The sequence below is a fragment of the Triticum urartu genome, chromosome 2 (genome assembly GCF_003073215.2).
Source record: "Triticum urartu cultivar G1812 chromosome 2, Tu2.1, whole genome shotgun sequence".
Classification (NCBI taxonomy): Eukaryota; Viridiplantae; Streptophyta; class Magnoliopsida; order Poales; family Poaceae; genus Triticum; species Triticum urartu.
The window spans coordinates 43,616,847-43,632,139 of NC_053023.1; the positions used below are offsets into that span (position 1 = coordinate 43,616,847).

General features: G+C 43.9%; 1 pseudogene; it reads right to left on the bottom strand.

Annotated features, from left to right (window-relative positions):
* Window positions 1-2,182: 2,182 nt before the first annotated feature.
* On the bottom strand, window positions 2,183-12,231 carry LOC125534928 (annotated as a pseudogene).
* Window positions 12,232-15,293: the final 3,062 nt, after the last annotated feature.

The window sequence follows — 15,293 nt, forward strand, 5'->3', positions numbered from 1 at the left end:
CACTACGAAATCAATGATAGTAGCTAAATATTTTTTCGTAACTTCAAAGTATTACCAGTCAGGGGGGAATGATAAAAGGTTTTTCATCTCTTTTCGACAACGATTTACACTCGTTTGACAAAAACCAGGAGAAATATGAACTAGCAAAAAAATCTTCACACGTTTCAACCATTTCCAAACTCCTTGTTTTTTGTGCAAAAAAAGTGATAATGCTTTAGTGCCATTCATCAAATTAAAGGAAGCACTATCGAAAAAGGTAGTTATAGGAATGTATTTACCAAGTCGGTAGATCAACTTTGTCGATTGTTTATATATTCAATATATCGATGGAAGGGGTGGATGATGGTTGTTGAAATAGGAGAATCGGTTAACTTATTGTTGTAAGAGAAGACATCAACACAAAATTTGCCCACACTGCTCCAAATCATGTTGTCCTCCGCTTTCGAAAAAACTAAAAACATGAGAATTTTTTTTTCATTTGCACGGGTTGAACTAATTGAACTTGAAAAGACGAGTTACACACCCCACTCACTCCCCCACAATGCCTTGCCAGTGTAGAGTATTATCGGAAGAGAAGATATCATTCAAAACGTTTACCCATCCTAACCCAATACACTATGAAATCAATGATATTAGCTAAATATTTATTTATAACTTTTAAATTATTACCATCCGGGGGGATGATAAAAGGTTTTTCGTTCTTTTTCAACAATGATTTACACTCGTTTGACAAAAACCAGGAGAATTATAAACTAGCAATAAACTACAATCGTTTCAACCGTATTTTACACCGAAAATAACCATGGAGAAAACAAACACAAAATCTTCACATAGTGGTAGATCAACTTCGTCGAATGTTTATATATTCAATATATCGGTGGAACGAGTGGATGATGGTTCTTGAAAAAGGAGAATCTGTTAACTTATTATCTTACGAGGAGACATCAACACAAAATATACCCCTCCTGGACCAAATCATGTCCCCCTCCGCTTTCAAAACAACGAAGTCCTTGGTTTTCTCGCAAAATCAGAAAAGCGATAATGCTTCCGTGGGGGAATGATAAAATGTTTTTCTTCTCTTTTCAACAGCGATATACACTCGTTTGACAAAAACCAAGAGAAATATGAACTAGCAAAAAAATCTTCACACGTTTCAACCATTTTTGAACTCCTTGTTTTTTGCGCAAAATAAAAAAAGTGATAATTCTTCCATGCCATTCATCAAATTAAAGGAAGCACTATCGAAATAGGTAGTTATATCAATGGAAAGCGGATGATGGTTGTTGAAATAGGAGAGTCGGTTAACTTATTGTTGTAACGGATGATGGTTGTTGAAATAGGAGAGTCGGTTAAATCATATTGTCCTACGCTTTTCATTTGCATGGGTCGGACTAATTGAACTAAAAAAGACGAGTTAAACACCCCACTCGCTCCCCCACAATGCCTTGCCAGTGTAGAGTATTACCGTAAGAGAAAATATCATTCAAAACATTATCCATCCTAACCCAATACACTACGAAATCAATGATATTAGCTAAATATCGAATATATAAATTTAAATTATCGCCACCTAGGTGGACTGATGGAAGTTTTTTCGTCTCTTTTCGAGAACGATTTACACTCTTTGACAAAAAACAGGAAAAAAATGAGCTACCAAAAAATTACACTTGTTCCAACCGTATTTTTACACCGAAAATAGCCATCGAGAAAACAAACACAAAATCTTCACACGTTTCAATCATTTTTTAACCCCGCGGGGGAATGATAAAATGTTTTTCTTCTCTTTCGACAATGATTTACACTTGTTTGACAAGAACCAAGACCCCTATCCGAAGTTTTCGGTTTTTGCGCAAACTCAGAAAAATGATAACACTCGCATGCCATTCATCAAATTAAAGAAAGCTGGTAGTGATATAAAGTGGATGCTGGTTATTAAAAAGGAGAAACGGTTGTTTTCAACAACATAATAAGGAAAAAACGTAAAAGAGGAAGCATATTTGCACACACACAAACTGGTAATACCGGCCCGATTGTTTTCAACATGACCAAGATCCACCAGACGATAGTTTTAATTATACAAATACTAGTGCGGGACGTCAAATATTGGTCAAGCGATTAAACTATGAATTATGAAAATACTAGTACGAAGCACACGATTATCGGACGAGAAACCCTCTATCCATCACACGTCAGGGTCCACCACGTCCTGTGGAGGCAGCGCTCTGTTTCCGGGCAGGGTGAGAACCATTCTCATGAGTTGCTGTCTGAACAGCATCAGCTGGTCCTGCGCGAAGAAAAATACAGCAAAACAGACATCTATCAGGTCCCAACGTACCAAATAACAATATGTGCGCAATAACATAGAGTATGGTCTAGTTTACCGACCTGCCAGATCTCTTTCTACATGTATTCACCATCAAACCACCACATGCAGTGAATGTTGTAGAAGGTGGAGTCATTGCTGCCACAAGATAGCGATCCAGTTAGAACTGCAAGCAAATCGATGGACCACTCAAAAACTTCCAACGCAATTTTACCTTGAGGACGGCTCGTGCATCATGCGGTGCGCTTTCTTGTGAATTCATCCTCTCTAACATGCCACCCATCGAAAAACGTCTCTATGCACTTGCACAGTGCGAACAGGAGCCTGTCGATGCATCCTGTATGCTTCCTTTCGAGCTCAACAACATTGTAGTGTGCCCTCTTAGGATCCATCACATGGACAATTTTCTTCATCATGTCGAAGATGTACAACACGTGGTAGCCGCTCCCACCCTTCATAGGGACCAGTATCTAGCGAAACACAAGCATGGCAGGTGATGTCAAATTCCTATACTTATATTGGAATGAGAAGCCCAAAGCAAGTTATAACAAGAATTTACCAGACGGCATGTCTTCACATCGTAACGCACGCGCTCTCCAACAAATAGTTTTTTATGTAAGGATCAGTCAAGAAATCGTACCCTTCCTCCATGACTTTGGCCTGAAATTATACAACAAACTTCAGCCACCCACATTTGCATTACGATTGCCCTTGTCATGGAAAGCTTACCGCAAAGTATGGCGGCAAAGGGTGACGGAAATGGCTCCTGTCAGAGCTTTTGTGCCACCTTCCATCATGCTCAATCATAATCATGTTTACAACCTCAAAACCCTTGTCATCAAGCCTCCCCGGCTGATAAAAGTATGCATAGAACTCGCTCCCGGACATTACGATGTGGGGCGGCCCAGCAAGATCAAACCATGTACTGAAAAAAACGCGAGAAGCGTTAGTAAACTTTTGAGGTAGCAGAAAAATCCGAACTAGTAATCTCTCGCGCCACGCTACCTGTCTAAAACATCACGTGAGCACTGAGTCATGTTTTCCCATCCTTTGTTGGCGACTGCTGGTGAAACAAACTCGTAAGTGAAGCCAGGTATGCTGAATGGAGATCTCCCGTGATGCATGCATGGCACGGAGCTGCTGCTAGAGTTGTCAGCTCCAAAACTTGACAACAGATTCAATTCTATAGGAGGGGCGCCTACGACAATGGGAGCAACATTTGATTAGATCAGGAAATCAGGTTGCAAAAATGGGAGCTGTTTATTCTGCAAGCTAAAGAACTTACGTTTCCCCTCGTAAATAATTATCTCACCCCCCTCGTCAAAGTCTCTTTCTTTTCTCTTCCCCAGGTGCACAAACCCCATGTTTTCATCAGGCCGTGGAACATTAGCTAGGCCACCATTTAGATAAAACTGTCCAAAAGACCCCATGGACATACGAATTGGCACGCTTGGCAATACTGGATTGGCCATCTCGTCTACCTCAGCCTCCCCGGGCAGCATTAAGGATGAAACTGGACAGAAAGGAATTGATTTGGTCAAATTCAACTACCACTAGCATTCTCACTGTCGAATTCTGCATTTATTCTAGTACTCACCACTATCAGTATGCTGCAGGGGCTCGCGATTGGGGACCGGGGGATGCACTGGTTTAGGACGAATGGCAACTGAAAGGCGTACAGATGTTCAGCGAGCAGCAATAAATTCTTCACATATATCAGACCACAAAAGGAAATCATACCAGGACGGAGCACACCAGCTGCAGGAATGGATTGGCCAGGATTTAATGCTTCGTTTCGGCTCGTCCCTTCTCCAGTCCCGCTGTAGGCACCTGCATATTTATGATGCAATGATTTATTTTTACCATATAAAGCCAGACAAAATGGATAGGACCATTTATGCACTAACAGTTATATACCTGTTTGAGCCGCCACAGCAATGAGTTGCTGTTTTAGGTCGTTTCCAAAGTCTCCCAAGCCCAGCTCATCAACGTACTTAATTAAAGCTTCCATGTGCCTCCTCGTCACTACCCTCTCATTTTCCATGTGCATTTCAATCTCCTTGCGCATGTTGTTGTTCACAAAACAAATGGCCCCGCTGTTAAGCTCAGATAGCCTCTGGGAAAACTTCTTGTTGCGCTCTGTACTAGCCAGCGAGTGTTCATGCAGCGACCTGTTTATAAAAGCTTTAGCCTGAAACAAGTTCATTCAGCGGTCAACGCCAAATGAAATCATGGTAAACCAAGTACTAGCTTGTACACAGGATGATTATGATTCACCTCTGCGATTTTGCGCCTGACATGTGTCGTGTCCCACGGGAGGTTTTGAGTTGGCACCACCCTAGCCTGTTTCACTTCTCCAATCAGTTCACGCGAGAGGTTTCATAAAACAAAGTTAAGAAAATTTATGGCAGGCGTCTCTCACCTTCATCACACCGTACTGCTTAGGAACAATGCCTGGGATGGTGTTGCCAAGTATAAGTCTGCCGAGGTTGCCAGCTGTGAAGAACCTTATTCTTGGACGCACGGACAGATTGGGATTGACAAACGCAAAGCAGTCAACAGAGTCAAATTGGAGCGCCTACGCGAAAACAAAGCACGCTCATCAACTCGTTATAGCCTAACAAAAAACTAACAGCCCTGATGGCGCTGCCAAATCCTACTCACCTGCAACACTAATACGCATCCGTACACGTGGGGCGTCCTCCTTTCTCTTAAAAGCTTCTTGCATCTTGTTGCCGTGCGGAGTAGTTCACTGTGTATGTATTTCCCCCAGTTGACCTTATGCAGGTTCGAGGGGTCCATGCATATCTCATACGCTTCCCCTGGGATTGTTGTTCTTTTGTCCCTAGGACTGAAACAAGTGGAAATGCAAAGCATGGAAAAACCAATCTGGGTTCGGACTCTGTCTTCCTCGGAAAAGGGGTTTTGGCATGGTTTCTTGAGAGCCCACCGCAGGTCAGCGGGCGTCAGATACAGAGGGAGATCTTCTAAATCTAGCATTCCCCTAATATTCTTGATTTGGTCTGACGTGGGTGCAGCATATGTGTTTTCTATGTCGATCTCTCCCCCGACAGGCGTGCTTAAGATGTTGTGAATGTCAATCACGTTAAAAGTGACGTAGACGCCTTCTTCTATCTTAAGGGCAGAGCACTCGGCATCGGTGTTCAGTAACAAGTTCCAGGAGAACTCACGGTCCATGTGCGTGAAGTTGTCTACGTTCAGCATCCCCCCGAGCCCAATATCCACTACGGCCGCTCTCTGGTCGGCCGTAAACTGAACTACTACTTCATAAACATCTTTTGGAGCGAAACAACTATCGACATGGATCTTGGCCCCCTTGGATTTCTTCCTAGACTCGTATGCCCTCGACCATGATTTAGTCCTATGCGGGTATCTTTTTGCATACGCATCTAGATCGTCGGACATCTAGCGAACGAAATAACAGATGAGAAACAAGCAAGGACACACGCACAATAGGGGAGAAGAAGAAGAGAGCAAGAAAAAACATATCAGTAAGCAACCAAAGGCAGAGCGACGATTAAGTGGAGGGAACTGAAAGAATGCTCACCCCGTCGTCGGTCGCCGCTCCCACCGGCAGGCACTGTTCCAGCTCGGCACTGCCAGTCCGAGAGGAAGTAGAGAGCTTGCTCTTGCACCGGCTGAAGCTCTCCTTCTGCCGAGCTAGCTTGCCGGGGACGCGTTTCTTATGCAAGCGATGCAGCGAGCAAGGACGATGAAGTAATGGCTGACTAAACAGGCCTCTGCCTAGCCGTCAACTTGAGCAGCCACGGCGGCAAAGCGTCATGATGGCCCCTGTACACAACGGCAGTGGATTCAAAGTAGCTCCCTCTCTGCTGTCCATCCCCTCGCGAGCAGCGTACGACCCAGTCATGCCGTTACGTAGTGCCGAAAGCGAGGGCCACTGCTGCCGCGGGCACACGTGACCCATCCTTGCCGGCTCTCATTTAGCCCGTCCCTGGCATTAAACGTTTTTCAGGCTGCTAGTCGGTGAAAAAAAATTATGAACCTAGGCTTTAACTCGCTCTTATTACAGCAGTATCATTAAGAAGCAGCTGGTGTCTTCATGAGGCGAGACCCATCGGAGCAACCAGCGGTAGCAACGTAGCACAAGCAACTAGTCATGGCTGGGGCGAGCTGCGTATACGTCTGTCCACAATGTACCACATCGCATTTTGAAAATAATGGTGGAATTGTTCCCATGCCCCGGCCACATCACACACGTTGAGTCGCCTTGATCATACCATGATCGCCCCCATTAGGGATAAAAAAAATGAAACGAGATCAAGACGCATGGGGCGCTACGAAGTTGATGTTATTTTTTCTCTGTGGTATTTTGCGTGGCGAATTTGGATTCGAATTCTTTTTACACACCTTTTTATCTCTTTGGATGATAATAATACTAAGGAATTTTTTTTCGACCATGCGACTTGATGATTGTATCACCTCGATATATCTATTCAATGAAATTCTTTTATCTGAAAAACCGGGGACTTGTTGCAAGGAAGAGTTGCATATCTTTCGTCGATAATTCTCCATTCTCCCACATCGTTTTATTGTCTTCGGTTAATTATTTACACTTATTTCAAAAAATCGTTGTTCCTACCTTATCAACCTCGGTTCCCTCCACTAACTATGAAAAAGTAGATAGCACGGCCCTGCTCAATGACGGGGACACTGCCCACGACAGTGCTCAGGACGGTAGTTGCGTTTCGGTATAGTCTGGTTGTAGAAGTGATTTCTTCTATGAAAAACACTTCGGAAGCAATTAGAAGAAGGATCATGTTCACGACGAGTGGTTTTATCTATTCCGATGATAGTTCTCAAACAAGGGAATTTTTTCAATCGTGCAGCTTGTATCTAGAAAGGGTTTCAATTTTTTCGGTGATAATTCTGCTTTATCCACCATCACTAAACGCCAAGGCATTGTGGGTATAGTATGCTAGGGACATTTTTCCCCTCTTCCGTTAATTGCTTACACCTCGATTTATCTATTCAATGAAAAGTCCTTTATCTGATAAAGTGGGACTTGCATCTCTTCCGTCCATAATTCTCCATTCTCCCACATCTCTAAACGGCAAGGCATTGTGGGGATAGTCGGTTTGGAAATATGTTTTATTGTCTTCCATCAATTTTTTACACTTATTCCAAAAAATCGTTGTTCGGTGGTATAGCTTGATTGTGAAAGTGACTGCTTTTAATTGAATAACATTCTAAGCAATTGGAAAAAAGTTCGCGCCAAGGCTAGCGGTTGCAAATTTCATTTTTAGAAAAAAAACACAATACAATATATGTGTACATAATCAGCGACTGACGATAGTTGGGCTTTTTTTTTTCAACCGTTCAATTTTTTACAATCATGCCACGATAAAAAAATGTGTACACAATTTTTTGCACTCCTACGATAAAAATGACACGATGATAGTGTTCAGTCATTTTATAACACCGAGTTTATAAAACCCATTCAAGAACATCACACGCACAACCCCGCACGACACAACTTTTTTATTGGATGCTGGGTGGATACATCGGAACACGCAGGCAAACTTCTGAAACGGGGTGGGGGTGAGTACAGCCCTAGACAGGATGCTACTGGGCCTTACAAGTATTTGGGCCTCTTGCACGCAAGACTGTCAACCTCGTCGTCGTCCTCCCATGAGGCCCATGCCCGCTTGTACAACACAGCGGTGAAGAGTCGGTCGACAGATGGTTCAGGTTCTATCTCTTCCACTGGATCGAGGCAAGCGACTGGATCGTTCTCGCCAAATCCTTCGACCAAATGATACGGTTCTTCTGTGGAGGCCGGGCAGGATGCCAATTCCGTCTCATCCTTTCTTTCAATCTCCCTTGGCTGTACCCAAAAAAAAACAGCATGCAACTGTAGTGAGTCATCGTAACTGCAGGTGTTCTGGCAGAAAGAATACTGGTCAAACCATCAGCAAATGTGTAGTCGTATCATGTGCTTACATTCGTTTTGCCACAATCTCCGCCCTGTATTGCAATCTGCCCAACGGTACTCCCAGATCGAAGCTCACGCTGCACGCATGTAGCAACAAAGAATGTGAGATGCAAAGGAAGAGACGGGGGTTGCGGGCACAGAAGGTAGACGAAACTGTGGTGTCTCCGGGCAAATGATACTGCTCTCTCTCTCTCGCTCGAGTACGCAGAGCTAGAGCTCGACATGACTGCCGAGCGTGTGATGCCACCAGGATGAGCTTTGGAAGGCTTTATAGACAGGGGGATAGCGCACGGCAAGGGGCAGATTTTGAAATTCGAAAGTCCTGCCCCCACACACGGCTTGTTTGCATCAATGCATTCATAAATGCCTGGAGCAAGGCTGCAAGTTATGAATTCCTGGTTACATTTCGAAGCAGGAGTTTTCATCACGTACATGTGCATCTAGATACGTTCAGACAGCTGGATACACATTTTCATCGTTCAAACACGTTTGATAGATTATATAAAACGCAAGTACGTATGTTCAGACAGCACGACACATGTGCATCTAGATACGTTTAGACAGCACGCCCATACCTAAGCAAATGTTACACGGGGGAATTAGCGTACGAAATTCACTGTCTAATGTGAAGGAGGGACACCGGGCATCATCGAGACGAGAGGCTTGCTGCAAGTCGTCCTTCGGTGCCCTGGAACCCCGCATTTGCCGCATGTGGCCACCTTCCTTTCCTTTTTGGGGATATCACCTCGATCAGGGCAAGTGCTGGCTTTGTGACCTTTGCCCCTGCAGATGGAACAGAACCTAGATCTCTTGGCGTTGTCTTTCTCATAAGGAGCTTTATCACGGCTAGTGGTTGGCCGGCCTCATTTGTTTTTTCTTTCCGGGGCAAGCAGTTCTTGTTCAACATTGGGCATCAGGCTGGAGGCGACTTCAGAGAAATGTGAATTGTACCCATGACCATTTGGGCATGATGCTTCTGAGGCCTGGCTAATTGGAGGATGCACAGACACCGACGCGGCATCGCGTGATTTAGTTCGATTGCCTTCCACACTTCTTACGGAGAAAGATGTCTTGCCGTTGACAAACTTTGAGTTTGGACCGCCAAGAACTACATTGTTGGATACCTGTTGCTCAACGACGCCAAGGCCGTCGTTGAACGCGCACACCTCGGCGCCTCTTGTTCTAAGTTCAACCAGGCCTGTCATCATAAACTCAAAAGCTGCCGGGTTCCTGTCCCCCATATTTGCAACCTCCAGGGCAGTGATGTACAGAGCAGAATGCCTGAAAGTGGGCGCATCCGGCGGACCCATGTCTTGTTGATAGTGCTTCAGATGCGCTGGCAGGTTGTCTCTGCCGTGTATGCTCCACCTTTTTAGTATATGCCTCGAAGGCATCTGCTTCAGGCGTAGTAGAACCATCACCTGCTCATCATGAAGACAATTGTGAAGTCGTCCAAAATAAAGCACCTATCAATGTATATTGATCATAAAAATGGTCGCGCGAAACTAACCTGTAGCGAGTGACAGCAAACCATGCCCATGTGCTCAAACAGACCGCAAATGCACGAGAAATAACCAAGGTTATTAGACACGTTGACCTCAAACCGGCACTTGAACCACTTCTCACGGAGCTCGGCTTTCCGGTGTGTCACTATGTATTTCTACTTACATTCCAGATTCATACATTATGCCACCAAAAATCTCAAACATCTTCCTGGTATATATCTTGCTTGCGTGTACTTCAAGAGAGGTGTTCACCTTCAGCACAGCATGACTCTGTTTGGAAAAAATAGATATCATTTTTCACAGCGATTCTAAGTAAGCAATTGTTCATGGCATACAAGAAGAAATTCTCACCAGTCTAGTACATTTCTCCTGGAATCCTTCCTCCTGTTCTCGGTCGAACTGGAGCTTGTTGTATTGCTTGACAAATAGATTCATTGAGCATGATGGGGGGACATACTGCTTCAGCATATGGTTTGCACTCTCACTCCTGCCAGTGCTGGTTTGGCGAGCACAGAATTTCCCGGCAAAGTAAGGTTTTGCCCACTTCTGCCTAGTCTCGTAGATCTGCACGAGATATGGATTTGTTTTTAGTGAATATTTGTCAAGCAATGCTGCCCAACCGTCCTCGAATTCATCAATAGTCAGCATCTCATGCACAAGCTTGTGGAATTCAGCCCTGAAATCTGACTTCTTGGTGTAATGAGCACCCAGGTTTTCTTTGGCCTTCTTCAGCACGTGCCATTTGCACCAGCGATGCGTGGATTCAGGATACACCTCCTCGATTGCCTTTTCCATGGCTCTAGCTTGATCTGTGAAGGAAACATGCAAAAGTCATGCACCCGGTTGGTTGTACTAAAGATGATATAAACACAAAAGCGCTCCGGAGACGCCCCCATTACCTGTTAGAATTGTAATTGGTTTTTTACCAGCCATCATCTTCACGAACTCGTCAAAAATCCATTTGAATGTATCCTCGGTCTCGTCTCGCATCAAAACCCCCGCATAAAGCACACTCTGAAAATGATTATTCACCCCCACAAACAGACCAAATGGCATATCATACAGGTTTGTTTTGTATGTCGTGCCGAAGGTGATAAGGTCACCGAAGTGATGGTACTATGTTTTGCTACGCCTGTTCGTCCACATAAGGGTCCGTATCCTACTCTCATCATCTACCTGAACGTTGTACGTGAACTCGCTGTCTTGTGCTTTCATTTCTGAAAAAATAGCCATTGTCTTTCGCACATCGTCATCAGCTTGCTCCCTGCTAAGCTTCCCACACAATGTCCTTAAATATCTCTTGGTGAACGGCACATTCTCAACTCTACCAAAAAATGTTGCGATTATACTATAAACCTTGCTCAGATTTACATTGTTCTGTCTCAGTTGAGAAACAAGCTCACTGTGTATTTGTCAATATGCCTATGCGATGGGAAATGCAACTTCTCAGCACAAGTGTTCAGCATGGGGTGGTTGTGTTTGGACCTGAATTCGTTGATGTACCAGCCTTCGTCGTCCGTTTGGAGAAGCCTTATCATGGCTTGGCATTGACACCGTGTAGACTTCGAATTTGCTTCTTTTGGTTTGCCCTGCAAGAAAATAACCAACCAAAATGCATTTAGATATGCAACAAACAGCATGGTAACAGACGACACATTAGACAGTGAACACTTGTTTGTAGGACTCATACCGAGCAGCAGAAGACGAACTACTGCATGCATTTTGTCCCTTTTACATTCGTCCTGCTCTTTGCATAGCGAACACCAAATCCACTCTCCCAAGAATACAGGTTGTAGAATTCATAGGCCTCATTTATCGAGTCAAATGATAGCCCAACGGACGGAGTCACAACAGAATCTGAATCCCTATCTGCAAACCCGGTTAGAGCTTTTTCCAGCGCGGTGACACTGTCTGCACTTGTTGGTCTTTCATCTGGCATGACATCCCGCCGTTTCCTGAACCACGGACGCAGGCAATCAAATCAGGCCAGCCGGCCGGTATGAGCTGAAACAAATAAGCAAGAAACAGGGATTACCTGCTAACCCATCCCACCTTGTCATCCAGGGCTACATACACATTCTCCGCCCTGCTGGCCTTATTCTCTTCTGAATCGCTGACGTCTGGGCGCAGAACAGCTTCAACTGTATCTAATAAATCTGGGAATCGGCCGCTGGGATCATCTTCAGCGACCTCATGAACTGCACCCAGGGATCCAGGATGCCTTGCAAACCGCGGCGAATCTGGTGAGACTGCCGGGCCGCTACATCCATTGGATGCACCAGATCCAGAACCGGGGAACGTGAAGCTAGGGGATTGAGAGGAAACGAGGCACTATGTAAGCATGAACTCCATGCTGAAAGAGAAAGAACACAATAGATGGATTGGTGCAGACATACTGACCTGATCTCCGTCCCCACGGACTCCATCTCCACACCTTGACGCCGACGCGCGAGTGGGGGGAGCTAGATGTGCCGCGAGTTCATCGGACGACCCGTCCAGAAGCACGACCAGCGGACACCCAGGGAAATTAATTACCAGGTCGGGGAGCTATCTTGTCCGTGTATTCATACGATACATAAATGCGACGTGGGCCAGATCACAGAACGTATAAAGAGATGTATTATCAGATTTATGGATCGAGCAGCCCCGTATTGCCAGAGGGCCTATTAAAGTTAAGAATCGCAAAGCGCGCGTGGACGGGCTGGATATCGGCAGCGCGTGGCCGCATGTCCCAAAAATCCGCGTCGATACTACACGTACATACTCTCGGTTTCGTCAGATACTACATACAACATACAAAACGCAAGTGGTGGTAACTACCACTACTTGTAGGAAACATTTGTCCTATATAGGGAAAATCCATCCTTGCCTTCGGAGCCAGTGGCATTAGCCTAATTGGTGCCTTCGGAGCACGATAACAATTGGAAGTGGTTCATGGGGGCGGTAGCGGGTAATAGTATTCTCCTTTGGGATCTATGACCTGGTCGAGCAAAAATCCCGCTATTTCCTCTTGAATTGCTTGTATGCGCTCCGTTGGTAGGAGCTGCTCCCACACCTCTTTGAACTATTAAGAAGGAGATCAATATGCATGTGTATTAGTTGTGTGACTAGATATTGATAATGGTGTAAAAATTGTGAATAGTGTTCTCACAAACGTACCCACTCCTGTCTTTGAGATTTGCTCCTTTCGGACGCCATCATGCGAATGTTCTCGCAAACGTAGTATGCACGCAGATTATTCCCCGACGCATGCTTTAGGGCCTTTACGAGAATGGAATTTGATCAGATAATAATTAATCAAGCATGATAATTAAAGAGATGGCAGCTAGCTAGTACTACTTAATTACTTACCTGGGGTCGATACCATTTCAGATCTTGTTTCCATGGGCCTGGAGTGGCCCTGATGAACTTTCCCAAGCCCTGCCCGCCGACAAAGAAAATGAATAAATGGGTTATTAAATAGTTGTTATCAGGAAATGACGAACTAATTAAATAGGCTGAGATATAGTTAATAATGATTGAAATTACCTGTTGACTATCCCCTTCACGATGGTGTAGTTACTTGCTTTTTTAAGTAGTGACTCTAGTACTTCAACTGTTCTTTCATCAACTTTAATGATTAACAAGATCCAGTGAAATCTGCATGCACACACGTTTGCATGTCTTAATTAAGCGGGCATATGTAAGCACTAGTAGAAAACAGAGCTTTAAAACCGGTTCGTAAGGGCCTTTAGTGCCGGTTCCATAACCGGCACTAATTGGTGGGCACTAAAGGCCCCCCCCCCTTCAGTACCGGTTCGGCATGAACCGGTGCTAAAGTGCCACCACGTGGCGTGAGCTCGCGCCCTGGTATGGGAGACCTTTAGTACTTTTGGAAAAAAAATTTGATTTTTTTTATTTTTAATTTTTCTGAATTATTTGGTGATTTAGTCTCTAATCACCTATCTTAACTGCTCAAGTGTGGATCACTCATTCCAAATCATCTAACTTCCCGACCGGTCACCCATCCCTCTCACTACTCCAGCCCGAGCACGCTTAACTTTCGGGTTCTATTCTCCTTCGTTTCCAAGTCTGCACTTGTTGTTTTCCTGACAATAGTAAGATGCCAATCCTATTAACCCTCAGGAGTTTAGCTTGAGCATGAAGTCACACATTTCACTGTTTGAGTTTGAAACTATTATTCTAAAAAACAGTAATTATTTAGTAACACTAATATTTCTTGAATAAGTTTGACCATAGTTTGACCACAGTTTGACCATAGTTTGACCAGATTTGACCAAAATTCAAAAAATTGAAATAATTATTTAGTAACACTAATATTTTTGAATAATTATGTAGTAACATTAATACTTCTTGAATAAGTAGTTTTCCCAGATTTAACAATTTTTTTTAAAAAACCATAAATTTGACCATATCTTTTTTTTCCTTTTGGAATTTGAGGATTCTAAAAAATTGCAAACAGGCCGTAGGCGGTCTCCATCGGATGCGGATTTTCGTGCTGAATTTTTTGGTATATTATACGTTTTTTTCCGACATCGTATGCAAAAGTTATAGCCGTTTTACATTATTCCTACACTTTTTGCAAAACATGTCCAAATTTAAGTTTTCAAATTTTCCTAACTAGTAGATGTAGTAATATAACTACCTCTCGAAGGATTTTATTTTTTGAAGTTTTTTATCATTTTCTTTTGATTTTTTCAGAACTGAAATGGCGACACACAAGGGGGGGGGGGGTAGAGTTTGAAAATTGCCCTATAATGCCGGTTTGTGTCACAAACCGGTACTATAGGTCAGACCCCTTTAGTACCGGTTCGTGGCACAAACCGGTACTAAAGGTTAGCCCTTTAGTACCAGTTCGTGCCACGAACCGGTACTAAAGGTGATCATGGGGCCCCAGCCTGACGCCAGCCTGCCATCACCCCTTTAGTACCGGTTCGTGGCACGAACTGGTACTAAAGGTTCAACACGAACCGGCATTAATGCATAGTCGTTCGAACCGGCACTAATGGTACCATTAGTGCCGGCTCAAATTCAAACCGACACTAATGTGCTTCACGTTTGACCCTTTTTCTACTAGTGAAGCAAAAACATGTAGCTAGCTAGTAGGCAAAAAACAGAATTTGTAGTACAAGACAGTGTGACTCACTCGAAGTTGTAAGGAAGTAGTATATCTTCATTGTATTTGAGGCGCTTGAAGAACTCTAGCATGCTTTCCTCTACACTTTTTTCGTAATACAGATCTAATTTCCATGTGTATTCATTAATGGTATTTGGGTCAACGAACCCAATGCCATAGCGTCCACCTTTTTCATTTCATAAATCTTCATCCTGCATAATACCATAGAAAAGAATATAGTGAGGATAATTACAGGTAATGATTGATCAAAATGATCACTACAGCTAGCTTGAGACTTAAATTACAGAAAGAAATCACTTACAGACAATAGCAACTGACGATAGATTTGTCGAGTGCGTCTTGATTGTATAA